The sequence below is a fragment of the Triticum dicoccoides genome, chromosome 5A, assembly GCF_002162155.2.
Source record: "Triticum dicoccoides isolate Atlit2015 ecotype Zavitan chromosome 5A, WEW_v2.0, whole genome shotgun sequence".
In the NCBI taxonomy this organism is placed as follows: Eukaryota; Viridiplantae; Streptophyta; class Magnoliopsida; order Poales; family Poaceae; genus Triticum; species Triticum dicoccoides.
The window spans coordinates 232,241,556-232,254,145 of NC_041388.1; positions in this window are offsets into that span (position 1 = coordinate 232,241,556).

Sequence of the window (12,590 nt, forward strand, 5' to 3'; positions counted from 1 at the left end):
TTAAAGACCCAATAATTTCTGTTGGTATGTTTGGCAGGCTTGTCAGGGGTTCCATGAATCTGGCAAGGCCTATCTAGTATTTGGTCCAGACTAGATGGACCATCCTTGTTTCCTTTAAATGGCTTCTTCCGCTGACCAGGTTTAGAGCCACTGAATCCGGCATTAACATCGTGTCTTTGGTATCCTCGTTGTTGCTTCGACACTTGTGCTTGTTGCGTCATGGCTTCCCGTTGTCATCTCTGGCTTTGGAGGTGCCAGGGTTGTTGGTGTTGTTGCTTCTACGAGCAAGCCAGCTGTCTTCTCGCGCGCAAAAGCGAGTCAAGAGTAAGGTGAGGGCTGCCATAGACTTTGGCTTTTCTTGGCCGAGTTGTCGGGTGAGCCACTCATCACGGACGTGTTGGGGAACGCAGTAATTTCAAAAAGATTCCTACGCACATGCAAGATCTATCTAGGTGATGCATAGCAATGAGAGGGGAAGAGTGTTGTCCGCGTACCCTCGTAGACCGTAAGCGGAAGCGTTATGACAACGCGGTTGATGTAGTCGAATGTCTTCACGATCGGTCCGATCCTAGCACCGAAGGTACGACACCTCCGCGATCTGCACACGTTCAGGTCGGTGACGTCCCACAAACTCTAGATCAAGCTGAGTGTTAAGGGAGAGTTTCGTCAGCACGACAGTGTGATGACGCTGATGATGAATCTACCGAAACAGGGCTTCGCCTAAGAACTGCTAGATATGACCGAGGTGGACTATGGTCGAGGGGGGCACCGCACACGGTTAAGACAATGATCAACTTGTGTGTCTATAGGGTGCCCCCTCCCGCGTATATAAAAGAGTGGAGGAGTGATAACCCACAAGTATAGGGGATCAATTGTAGCCTCTTTCGATAAGTAAGAGTGTCGAACCCAACGAGGAGCTAAAGGTAGAACAAATATTCCCTCAAGTTCTATCGACCACCGATACAACTCTACGCACGCTTAATGTTCACTTTACTTAGAACAAGTATGAAACTAGAAGTACTTTGTAGGTGTTGTTGGATAGGTTTGGAAGATAATAAATAGCATGTAAATAAAAGCTAGGTGTTGTTTAGATAAAGACACAACTAAATTAGTTTTAGGAGAGAGCTTTTTGTCACGAGAAAGTTATTTGTCCCTAGGCAATCGATAACTAGACCGGTAATCATTATTGCTATTTTATTTGAGGGAGAGGCATAAGCTAACATACTTTCACTTCTTGGATCATATGCACTTATGATTGGAACTCTAGCAAGCATCCGCAACTACTAAAGATCATTAAGGTAAAACCCAACCATAGCATTATAAGGCATCAAGTCCTCTTTATTCCCATACGCAAACAACCTACTTACTCGGGTCTGTGTTTCTATCACTCACACCACCCACCATAAGCAAATCATGAACATATTGCAAACCCTATAGCGGGGATCCCTCACGCTTGCACGACACGGAGAGCACCCTAGGACAGCACCAATAATAAAACATGCAACTCAAACCAATCATGATAGAGGCGAGGGTGTCGTGATCTTTTGATGAGATGATAACTATCAATTTGGTGGAGTCGACTTTGATGATCCGACTACAAACGTGCACGACGTTGCGCCTTAGCAATCGCTAAACCAATCTCCCAAGGTTACTGACGATGCTGGAAGCACGATCAGCCTGACCACGAAGGTCTATTCCTGCACGCAATCGAAGGACAAGAAAGAATATGATAATGCAATCTGAATATTGCGAATATAGATGAAGTATTGACAAAGGTGAGGATCCGTAAGCGGTCTTGGTCTGGTCGTTGGACACAAACGAAATACACGAAGTTGCAATGGCTAACTTCTAACTAAAAAAATCCACAGGAAAAAGCTACTAGATGGATCTACTTATATAGGAGCAAGGGGTGGCGGCCAAGGAGGTGGAAGTACATGCTAAGGCAGCCTAAAACTAACCCTAGGTCGTACAAGGCTCATGGGCCCAATTTGAGGTGATGCAACACCTTTGGACTTGTTATTTGACTCGGATTCTGCTGTAGCATCAGATTGTTTCGTTGATATCTCAATGCTCCGGACGAATTTAAAAGTGAATCCAATTGAGTTGGAAAGATCACTAAATCTACTTTCCAACAAAAAAGAATCACCCAATTTGGAGTCCGTATGAAAAAGTTGTTGGCGTTTTGAGTCAGGTATGTCTGTGCAGTCCGAATCTGAATCCAGAACATGAGAGACTTGGACTCTATCTTCTCTTGGCCCAAAAGTAACGTGAGAGGACTCTTTGAACATCACCTAAACTTCTCTTTTTCCCTTATCTTCATATGTGGATTGTACAATTGTCCCATACACATGCAATTAGACATGGCACAAAAGTTTGTGAAGTATTTTTGTCATGGATGAAATAAATAAATTATTGCATAGTTTGCATTAGAAATCACCTCACAAATATACATGTATGCAATATTTTTGGTCGTATCCAAGGTAGTCATGTCCTCATTATCCTCCCCTTCTTGAAAACAAAGCCGTCCTCGGCGTTGCTTAATCTAAAATGTGTCTAACAAAAGAGACAAGGCGTACATGTTGTATATGTATATGTCATCCATTTTTACTTCCCTTGGTTTTTGCACAAATGACACATGTATACATGAGTAATTTTCATAGTTCATAAAATCAGAAGCCGAAATATTATCACAAGAAGTAGAAGGCATTAAAATATTGCAACTTAGTTTGCTCATATTAGTGAAGCTCTTATTCATATCAAAGGATTGACAATGTTCATCATTAAACCATCCCAACATTGGTGCATAAACCTTAATTGCATCAAATTTACATGCTACAACATGCTTAAATAAGCAAACATGCAATAAGTCATTTGACATAGAATCATCACCAAGATTAGAGGTCATATCAAAATGATTAAACATTGGTTCTTTTGCATCAATAGTTAATTCAATGGGTGCACTCAAAATTGTTGGTATTTTAGTTGTTTGATCACATGACGCATTCATGATAGTAACAAGATTCTTTAAAATAGGTGGTGTGCTCAAATCAAGAGGTAACTCAACACATGATGCATTCAAGTTAACTAGGCATGCATCATTCTTGTGTGAAGTTATATCATCAATACCTTTACTGTTACCTTGTTGCAAAGACGCAGCTGATGTAGGTACGGACGTTGACAATGTACCATACTCTTGAGATGATGTCGCACTCACAATCCAAGGTGGGGCTGTTCTAGTAGGTGCAACAGTGGAGAAACCAACCGGCGGTGGTGAGCATGAACTGGAATAGTAGTTGTTGTAGTCACCCAATGCATCCTCCTGTATCTGTCTCTCAAAGGTACAAGCACGAACATACATACCAGTAATGCAACAAGGAATATATTGAAATCTTGCCTGAATATCATGGTTCAAACCACCAAAAAATCTATTCATTGTATCATCCTCAGATTCTTCTATGTCACAATGATGCATATAATATTTGAACTCTTGGTAGTAAGCATGAACATTGTTTTTGCCTTGTTTAAATTGTTCAAATTTGCGAAGCAATTCACTACGATAGTAAGAGGGGAAAATTGTTGTCTCATTACATATTTCAAATCTTTCCAAGTTATGGGTTGGTTATCAATGTTTTTCTTACAATGCTGATAGAGGCAAAGGTGTCCCGATGTTTCGATGAGATATATATCGTTTTCTGTGGGAGTCGACTTTGACGATCCGATGAAGAACGTGCGAAGATGTCACACCTTAGCAATCGCTAAACCAACTTCCGAGGGTTATTGACCACACCGGAGTACGATCAACCTGGCCACAAGGGTATATTTCAAAGCAAGAAACTGAGATTGCAATCTGGATATTGCGAATAAAAGAGGAAAGCTTTATTAATGAAGGTGGGGTTATGTGACGTCTTGGTCTGGTCGTTGGACATAAACAAAGTACGTGAAGTTGCAGCTATGGCGAACTTTTAATCTAAAAAAACCCAAAGTCTAAACGACGCCCTAAGGGCTGTATATATGGAGGAAGAGGGGGGAATTTCGTGGCCCTTGGAGGAGGGGTACGAAACCAACCCTAACTCTTGTTTCCCCACACATACGGACTCTATAAACAGCCTATACTTAAGTATTTCGAAAATACATGGGCCTGGCCCAATAATAAGATGATGCAGCACCTAGAATAGCCTCTGGACGAAATTTATGAAGTGGCATCTTATATATTTCATCCAAGGCTTCATGCACCCCTTATGGTGGCTTCAAAGTCCTGAAATCATCACTTGTAACTCCGTTCTTGATCCCCTTGCGCATGCTATCATCTCCATGCTTGAACTTGCTCCAAGGTTCATCTTTCTTGTCCAAGCTAGGACCTTCATTTGTAAGCAAAACAAATGTATCCAATTTAGGCAGCATCATATTCTCATGAACATTAGAATCGTTACCAAGAAACGAAAGTACCTGATAATTCAATTGGCGTGCGCGAGCTCTAGTGATTGGTCCAGTATGTATAGCAGCAGGGGTTGTGGGTGTAACAATGGTATTGATGTCCTCATCATCCTCCCCTTCTTGAAATGAAGTCGTCCTCGACGGAAGCTCATCTTCCGCACCCAAATAAGGCTTCAAATCTGCAATGTTAAAAGTGGGACTAACCCCAAAATCTGCAGGGAGCTCAAGTTTATATGCATTATCATTTATTTTCTCTAACACCTTAAAAGGACCATCATCACGTGCATTAGATTTGATTTGCACAAATTAGGAAATCTATCCTTACGCAAATGTAACCAAACAAGATCTCCAGGTGCAAACACAACATGTTTTATACCCTTATCTCCAGCAAGTTTATATTTAGCATTCATACGCTCAATGTTTTCCTTAGTTAACTCATGCATTTTTAAAATCAATTCAACATGTTCTTTAGCATTAAAATTAACCTTCTCCGAAGATGGAAGAGCCAACAAATCAATAGGTGCACGAGGTAGGAAACCATACACAATTTCAAAAGGGCACGTCTTAGTAGTAGAATGCAATGAACGATTATAAGAAAATTCAATATGAGGAAAGTATTCTTCCCACATTTTCTTAGTATTCTTCAAAACAGCCCTAAGCATAGTAGACGATGTTCTATTGACTACTTCAGTTTGTCCATTAGTTCGGGGGTGACAAGTAGTACTAAAAAGTAGTTTAGTCCCCAACTTAGCCCATAAACATCTCCGAAAGTGGCTAAGAAATTTAGTATCACGATCTGAAACAATAGTATTTGGCACACCATGCAAGCGAATAATTTCACGAAAGAACAAATCAGCAACATTAACAACATCATCGCTTTTATGACATTGTATAAAGTGTGCCATTTTCGAAAATCTATCCATGACAACAAATATGCTATCCCTCCCCTTCTTTGTTCGAGTTAAACCTAAAACAAAGTCCATAGATATATCCTTCCAAGGAATACTAGGTACAGGCAAAGGCATATATAAACCATGAGGATTGAGTCGTGACTTAGCTTTTTGATATGTAGTGCAGCGAGCAACAAAACGCTCAACATCCCGTCTCATCTTTGGCCAAAAGAAATGTGTAGCAAGTATATCCTCCGTCTTCTTGACGCCAAAGTGTCCCGTTAATCCTCCTCCATGTGCCTCCTGCAACAACAAAAGACGAACGGAGCTAGCTGGAATGCATAGCTTGTTAGCACGAAACACAAATCCATCATTAAGAACGAACTTGTTCCAAGTTCTCCCTTCCTTACAATTCTGCAATACATCTTTAAATTCAGCATCATGCACATATTGATCTTTGATGGTCTCCAAACCAAATATTTTAAAATCAAGTTGTGAAAGCATAGTATAATGACGAGACAATGCATCAACAATAACATTTTCTTTACCCTTCTTGTGTTTAATGACATAAGGGAAAGTCTCAATGAATTCAACCCATTTAGCATGTCGACGGTTCAGTTTTGCTTGACTTTTAATGTGTTTCAAAGATTCATGACCAGAATGTATAACAAATTCCTTGGGCCATAAATAATGTTGCCATGTTTCTAAGGTCCGAACAAGAGCATATAATTCTTTATCATAAGTAGAATAGTTCAGACTGGGCCCACTCAATTTTTCAGAAAAGTATGCAACGGGTTTGCCATGTTGTAATAACACACCTCCTAATCCAATTCCACTAGCATCACATTCAAGCTCAAAAGTCTTATTAAAATCAGGAAGTTGGAGTAAAGGAGCATGTGTCAACTTATCTTTCAATACCGTGAAGGCTTCTTCCTGTGCGGTACCCCAAACAAAAGGCAAATCCTTCTTTGTAAGCTCATTGAGAGGTGCAGCAATGGTGCTGAAATCTCTCACAAAACGCCTATAGAAACCAGCGGGGCTAAGGAAACTCCTCACTTGTGTGACCGTTTTGGGCTGCGGCCAACTCTCAATAGCTTCAATCTTGGCTTTATCAACTTCAATTCCCTGTGGAGTAACAACATAGCCAAGAAAAGATACTCGGTCAGTGCAAAAGGTGCACTTTCCAAGGTTACCAAACAAACGTGCATCACGTAGAGCAATAAAAACAGCACATAAATGTTCCAAATGTTCCTCCAAAGATTTGCTATAAATCAATATGTCATCAAAGTAAACTACCACAAATCGTCCAATGAAAGCACGTAAAACCTCGTTCATTAATCTCATGAAAGTACTAGGTGCATTAGTTAACCCAAAAGGCATGACTAACCACTCATATAATCCAAACTTAGTTTTAAATGTTGTTTTCCGTTCATCTCCCAATTTCATACGAATTTGATGGTATCCACTATGCAAATCAACTTTGGAGAATATTGTAGAGCCACTCAATTCATCAAGGATATCATCTATCCTAGGAATAGGATGACGATAACGAATAGTAATATTATTAATGCCTCTACAATCAACACACATACGCGATGTACCATCCTTTTTAGGCACTAGTATAATAGGAACAACACAAGGACTAAGAGATTCACGTATATAATCTTTGTCGAGTAGCTCTTGTACTTGACGCATAATCTCCTTCGTCTCCTCTGGATTGGTATGGTATGGTGCACGGTTGGGTAATGATGCACCGGGAATTAAGTAAATTTGATGCTCAATCCCTCGAATAGGTGGTAATCCCGGTAGCACCTCTTGTGGAAAGACCTCAACGAACTCCTGCAAAATGTTAGTGACAGCAGGAAGCAAAGAGAAAGGCACGTCCTCGAATGAAAATAATGCCTCTTTGCACACAAAAGCATAGCAAACAGATTTGCTGAAATCTAGATCATCAATATCAGATTTGGTGGCAAGTAAACATGCACTTTTCAGTTTAATTTCAGAAACAACATTAGATGGTTTATTATTAGGCTTCATGTGTTGCTCCAATTCTTTTGCCACAATCTGATTTTCACTCTTATTTTGCTTCTGTTTTGCTTTATTAGCTCTATTAATATCATCTTTCAAAATGGAATCAGGAGTCATAGGAAGCAAAGTAATATTTTTGTGCTTATGAACAAGAGTATACTGATTGTTTCTACCATGGTGTACATATTTTTTTATCAAATTGCCATGGTCTACCAAGTAATAAGGAACATGCTTGCATAGGTACCACATCACAATCAACATAATCAGCATATGTAGAGATACTAAAGTGCACACGAACAGTACGTGTTACCTTAACCTCGCCGCTGTTGTTGAACCATTGGATGTAGTAAGGATGTGGATGTGGTCTTGTGGTGAGAGATAGGTTCTCCACCATCTCCATGCTAGCCAAGTTGTTGCAGCTCCCTCCATCTATGATGACGCGAACAGAACGTTCCTTCACAACTCCCTTTGTATGGAACAAATTATGCCTCTGATTTTGCTCAGCTTGTGTAACCTGCACACTCAAAACACATTGAGCAACTAAACATTCATACCTGTCAGCATCTTCAGCAGCCATGTACTGCGTCTCATTATCGGAATCATCTCCGCCGTGTTCTTCATGTGTAATAAGAGCCAAAGTCTCCTCATCATAGTCACTAGTGGACTCATACCCACCATCCTCAGTAGCAATCATCACACGCCGAGATTTGCATTCTCTCACAAAATGTCCTCTTCCCTTACAACGACGACAAATAATATCACTTGTGTGCCCTGTTGATGCCATGGAAGAAGAAGAGCTCTGTGCAGGCCCGACGGGTTTGCTCTTGGCAGATAGTGGTGGTTGTGCCTACTTTCTTGTATCACGGCTGGAGGTGGCACCTGATGGAGGTGCTGGTGTAGTGGAAGTAGAGGATGCACGTGGTGTCCATGATGAAGATCGACCTGCAGAAAAGTTAGTTCGCGCCAATGCATGTCGATCCTGCACTTCACGTTCAGCTTTACAAGCTAGATGGAATAAACGAGTGATATTAGTATACTCCTTATACTCTAGAATAGTCTGAATCTCTTTACTTAATCCACCCATAAAACGTGTAAGCATAGCTTCATTCTCCTCAGCAATACCACATCTAATCATGCCAGTTTGTAATTCCTGATAATATTCTTCTATAGAATTTTTTCCTTGTCTTAAACGCTGCAATTTTTGAAGTAATTCACGTTGATAATATGGTGGAACCGAACGAGTACGCAAGCAGTTTTCAAAGCAGCCCAAGTAGTTGGAATAGGATACAATCTATAATGTTCAGACCACCAAACACATGCGAAGCTAGTGAAAGCACAAACAGCGGCAGGAACACGTCTCTCCTCAGGATATTGTAAACATGTAAAACGTTGTTCAGTTTCTAACTCCCAAGTAAGATATATATCAGGAACATATCTACCCTCAAATGGTGGAATATTCAATTTCAGTTTAGGAAGATGGTCATGATCTCGTACCTCATATGGTGGTGCAGCCCTACTGTTGCGATGATATACCTGAGGACGGCCTGGTGGTGGTGCTGGTGGTTGCACGTAGTTCTGATTTTGATCAACCTCATCCTCGTAATGGTCCTCCACCTCTGCAGTAGCAGCAGGAGCGACAGAAGCATCAACAGCGGCACTAGAATTTTGCCCAGCGTCAATGGGAACACGCTGTGCTCGTCCCACTTGATTTGGAAAGTGACACTGTTGTTGTTGTTGTTGTTGTTGTTGTTGTAGAGGTGCATTAGGGGCAGACGGTGGTGGTGGTGAAAGACGCGTGAGCAATTCATTAAACTTGTTATCGAGCTTTGTTTCGAACGTCTTGTCCATGCCATCTATCTTCTCCATGGCCTCTTCGAATCTTTTTAGCACATCTTGCACCTGCCCACTCATCATTTGCTGAAATTTATCATGCAACTCCTTATTCGTCATGTTCTCCCAGTCAGTCTCGTCGGCTTGTGATCCTGCCATGGTTAGCAGCAATAGAAACACACAAGAATATGATCATATAGACTACTAACAAGAGGTGGTGGTGGGTGTCACAAATCCGTCAAGCAAATCTCAAATTCTTACCAGTTCTTACCCAGCAGCAGGCGGTGATCGGCAACCGTCGTAGTCAAAACTCTCAAAGCTTGGATAGAGCGATTACCAGGGAAAATCAAACGCACGACGTAGATGTATGTGGAGCTGGGAAGGCTTATAATATGGTAGCAAAAAAGGTCAGCAATAATCAATTCAGAGATGCAAAGTTGAATAAACGCTCAACAACGGTACTGTGCTGATCCTAGGCTAGACCGTGCTAGAGACGCAAGCCTAGAACACTAACAAAATCACGGCGCTGCACATAAACAAGGGAAAAGCACACTCTGGGACTTTTTTCGCTCTGTTTTTTTGGTGCCCCTTTTTTTTGCGAAAAATCACTATAATGGCGAGTGTCTCAAAACTCTTCCCTCGTCAAACTGACAGGATGGGCACGATTTTTTTTTACTTTTTCGGAAATCAGGGCAGCGACGACGAAAAAGTGCGACAAAAAATCACTATGATGGCACGTGGCTCAAAAGACTCCGAAAATCCTAAAAATAGGATAGGGAAAAATATTTTTGCGTGTGAAAATTTTGGCCTAAAAACTGCCCGGGGGTCTCCAGACTATCTTTTTTTTTCCGAAACCTACTCAGGCAAGGAAACACGAATCGGAAATTAGACGGACCTCGAAAACAAACCTAATATGAAAGGAACTTGGATTGGTGGTGGATATATGGTGGTAGGATATGGCAGCGGTGGTGGTATATGTATACATATTGGTGGTGGTATATGGATACGGATTGGTGGTGGTATATGGATACGGATTGGTGATGGTATATGGATACGGATCAATGGCGGATAAGCGGTGGTGGTAGATGGCACGAGCGATGATGATGGTGCGGCGGCGGCGTGACAACTTATGACCAGAACTCGAAACTCTAAAAGACTAGACTCTAAGAACAGCAATTGGACACGACGATGCAACCGCAAATTCAACAAAGCAAAATACTAAAAAGACTATGCAAAGGCTCAGATTGGTTCGGATATGATGAACTAACCCTAATTTTTTTTGGCTTTTTTCGTGGACTGTAGGTATGAAGAACAGACTCGATCTAAACTAAAAAAAACTGTAAAATCTCACCGAGCAACCTGGAAATATGATACCACTTGATAGAGGCAAAGGTGTCCCGATGTTTCGACGAGATAGATATTGTTTTCTGTGGGAGTCGACTTTGACGATCCGACTACGAATGTGCGAAGACGTCGCACCTTAGCAATCACTAAACCAACTTCCAAGGGTTATTGACCACGCTGGAGTACGATCAACCTCACCATGGGGGTCTATTTCCTGCGAGCAAACGAAGAACAAGCAAGAAACTGAGATTGCAATCTGGATATTGCGAATAAAAGAGGAAAGCTTTATTAATGAAGGTGGGGTTCTGTAACGTCTTGGTCTGGTCGTTGGACACAAACAAAGTACGCGAAGTTGCAGCTATGATGAACTTTTAATCTAAACAAAACCCAAAGTCTAAATGACGCCCTAAGGGCTGTATATATGGAGGAAGAGGGGGTAATTTCGTGGCCCTTGGAGGAGGGTTCCGAAACCAACCCTAACTCTTGTTTCCCCACACATACGGACTCTAAAAATAGCCTATACTTAAGTATTTCAAAAATACATGGGCCTGGCCCAATAATAAGGTGACATGGCACCTAGAATAGACTCTGGACGAAATTTATGAAGTGGCATCTTGTATATTTCGTCCAAGGCTTCATGCACTCCTTATGGTGGCTTCAAAGTCGTGAAATCATCACTTGTAACTCCGTTCTTGATCCCCCCGCGCATGCCATCATCTCCATGCTTGAACTTGCTCCAAGGTTCATCTTTCTTATCCAAGCTAGGCCCTTCATTTATAAGCAAAACAAATGTATCCAATTTAGGCAGCATCATATTCTCATGAACATTAGAATCGTTACCAAGAAACGAAAGTACCTGATAATTCAATTGGCGTGCGCGAGCTCTAGTAATTGGTCCAGTATGTATAGCAGCAGGGGATGTGGGTGTAACAATGGTATTGATGTCCTCATCAAATGCACACTCCACCAAACAAAAGCAAAACTAGTAAATGCTCTAGTGGCAGCTCGCACTCACTCAAGTTCAGAAAATTCATGGTGACTAAAAACTTGTTCTACTTCAAGCTCCCAAGCTAGATAAATAGCAGGATTAAATCTACCCTCAACTGACGGTAAAAAGATAACCTGACCATGTGCTTATGTGTGTTGTCCCAACTCTCGTGATGGTGAAGATGTGTCCGTCGTCCAAGAACTTCTATCTTCGGAACCTGTCATGATTAGTAGAAACAAGAAACAAAATTCGAGAATAATGTTCCTATTAACTACTAGGATGTGGTTGTAAAGTGCTCACAGTAAAAGCAAATATCAATATCTTACAAGTTCTTACCATGTGGCGGGTGGTGACAGGCAACCAGCGATGTCAAATAACTCCGAAGATTGTGTAAAGCGATTGCCAGGGGAACGTACGTATACACGATGTAGAAATATGTGGAGCTGGCTATATATGGTAGCAAAAGATTAGCAATGGTCAATTCAGAGATGCAATGTTGAATAAACGCTCAACGACGGTATTGTGCTGGTCCTAGGCTAGACCGGACTAGAGACGCGAGCCTAAAACACTAATGAGGTCACGCCGTAGCACAACTAGCATCAATAAAGGATATGAAGTAGCTCTAGACAACAAAATATAAGTGAAGATCACAATAGCCGTAAAGATAATGATGTGAAACAACAGCCAAGCAGGATATATCAACAACTTTGTCTCCAACTTTCCTCTAGGAAAGTTTGTGTCAATTTTTTGATATTTTTTTCAAGAGTGGTATTGACACAAGCTTTCAAACGCAAAAAGAATCACTCAATTCTGAGTTGATACGAGGAGTCAAAAAAAATTCTAAAACTGGCATGAAAAACTGGAATAAGCTGTGTTCGTGAACTTCGAAGGGCAAAAAGACCTATTTAAAGCTGATTTTGAGGTGCCAAATATTGAACAAGCTTCCGCAACTATTTAGATGCGGCTCGTCTCTAGCTTTCATTTGAGTACTTGCGGAGCCAAAACGGATTTCGTATGAGAAAGTTATGCCTGTTTTACCAAACAGTGCACAAAACAGATTCCAATCTGAATTAAAC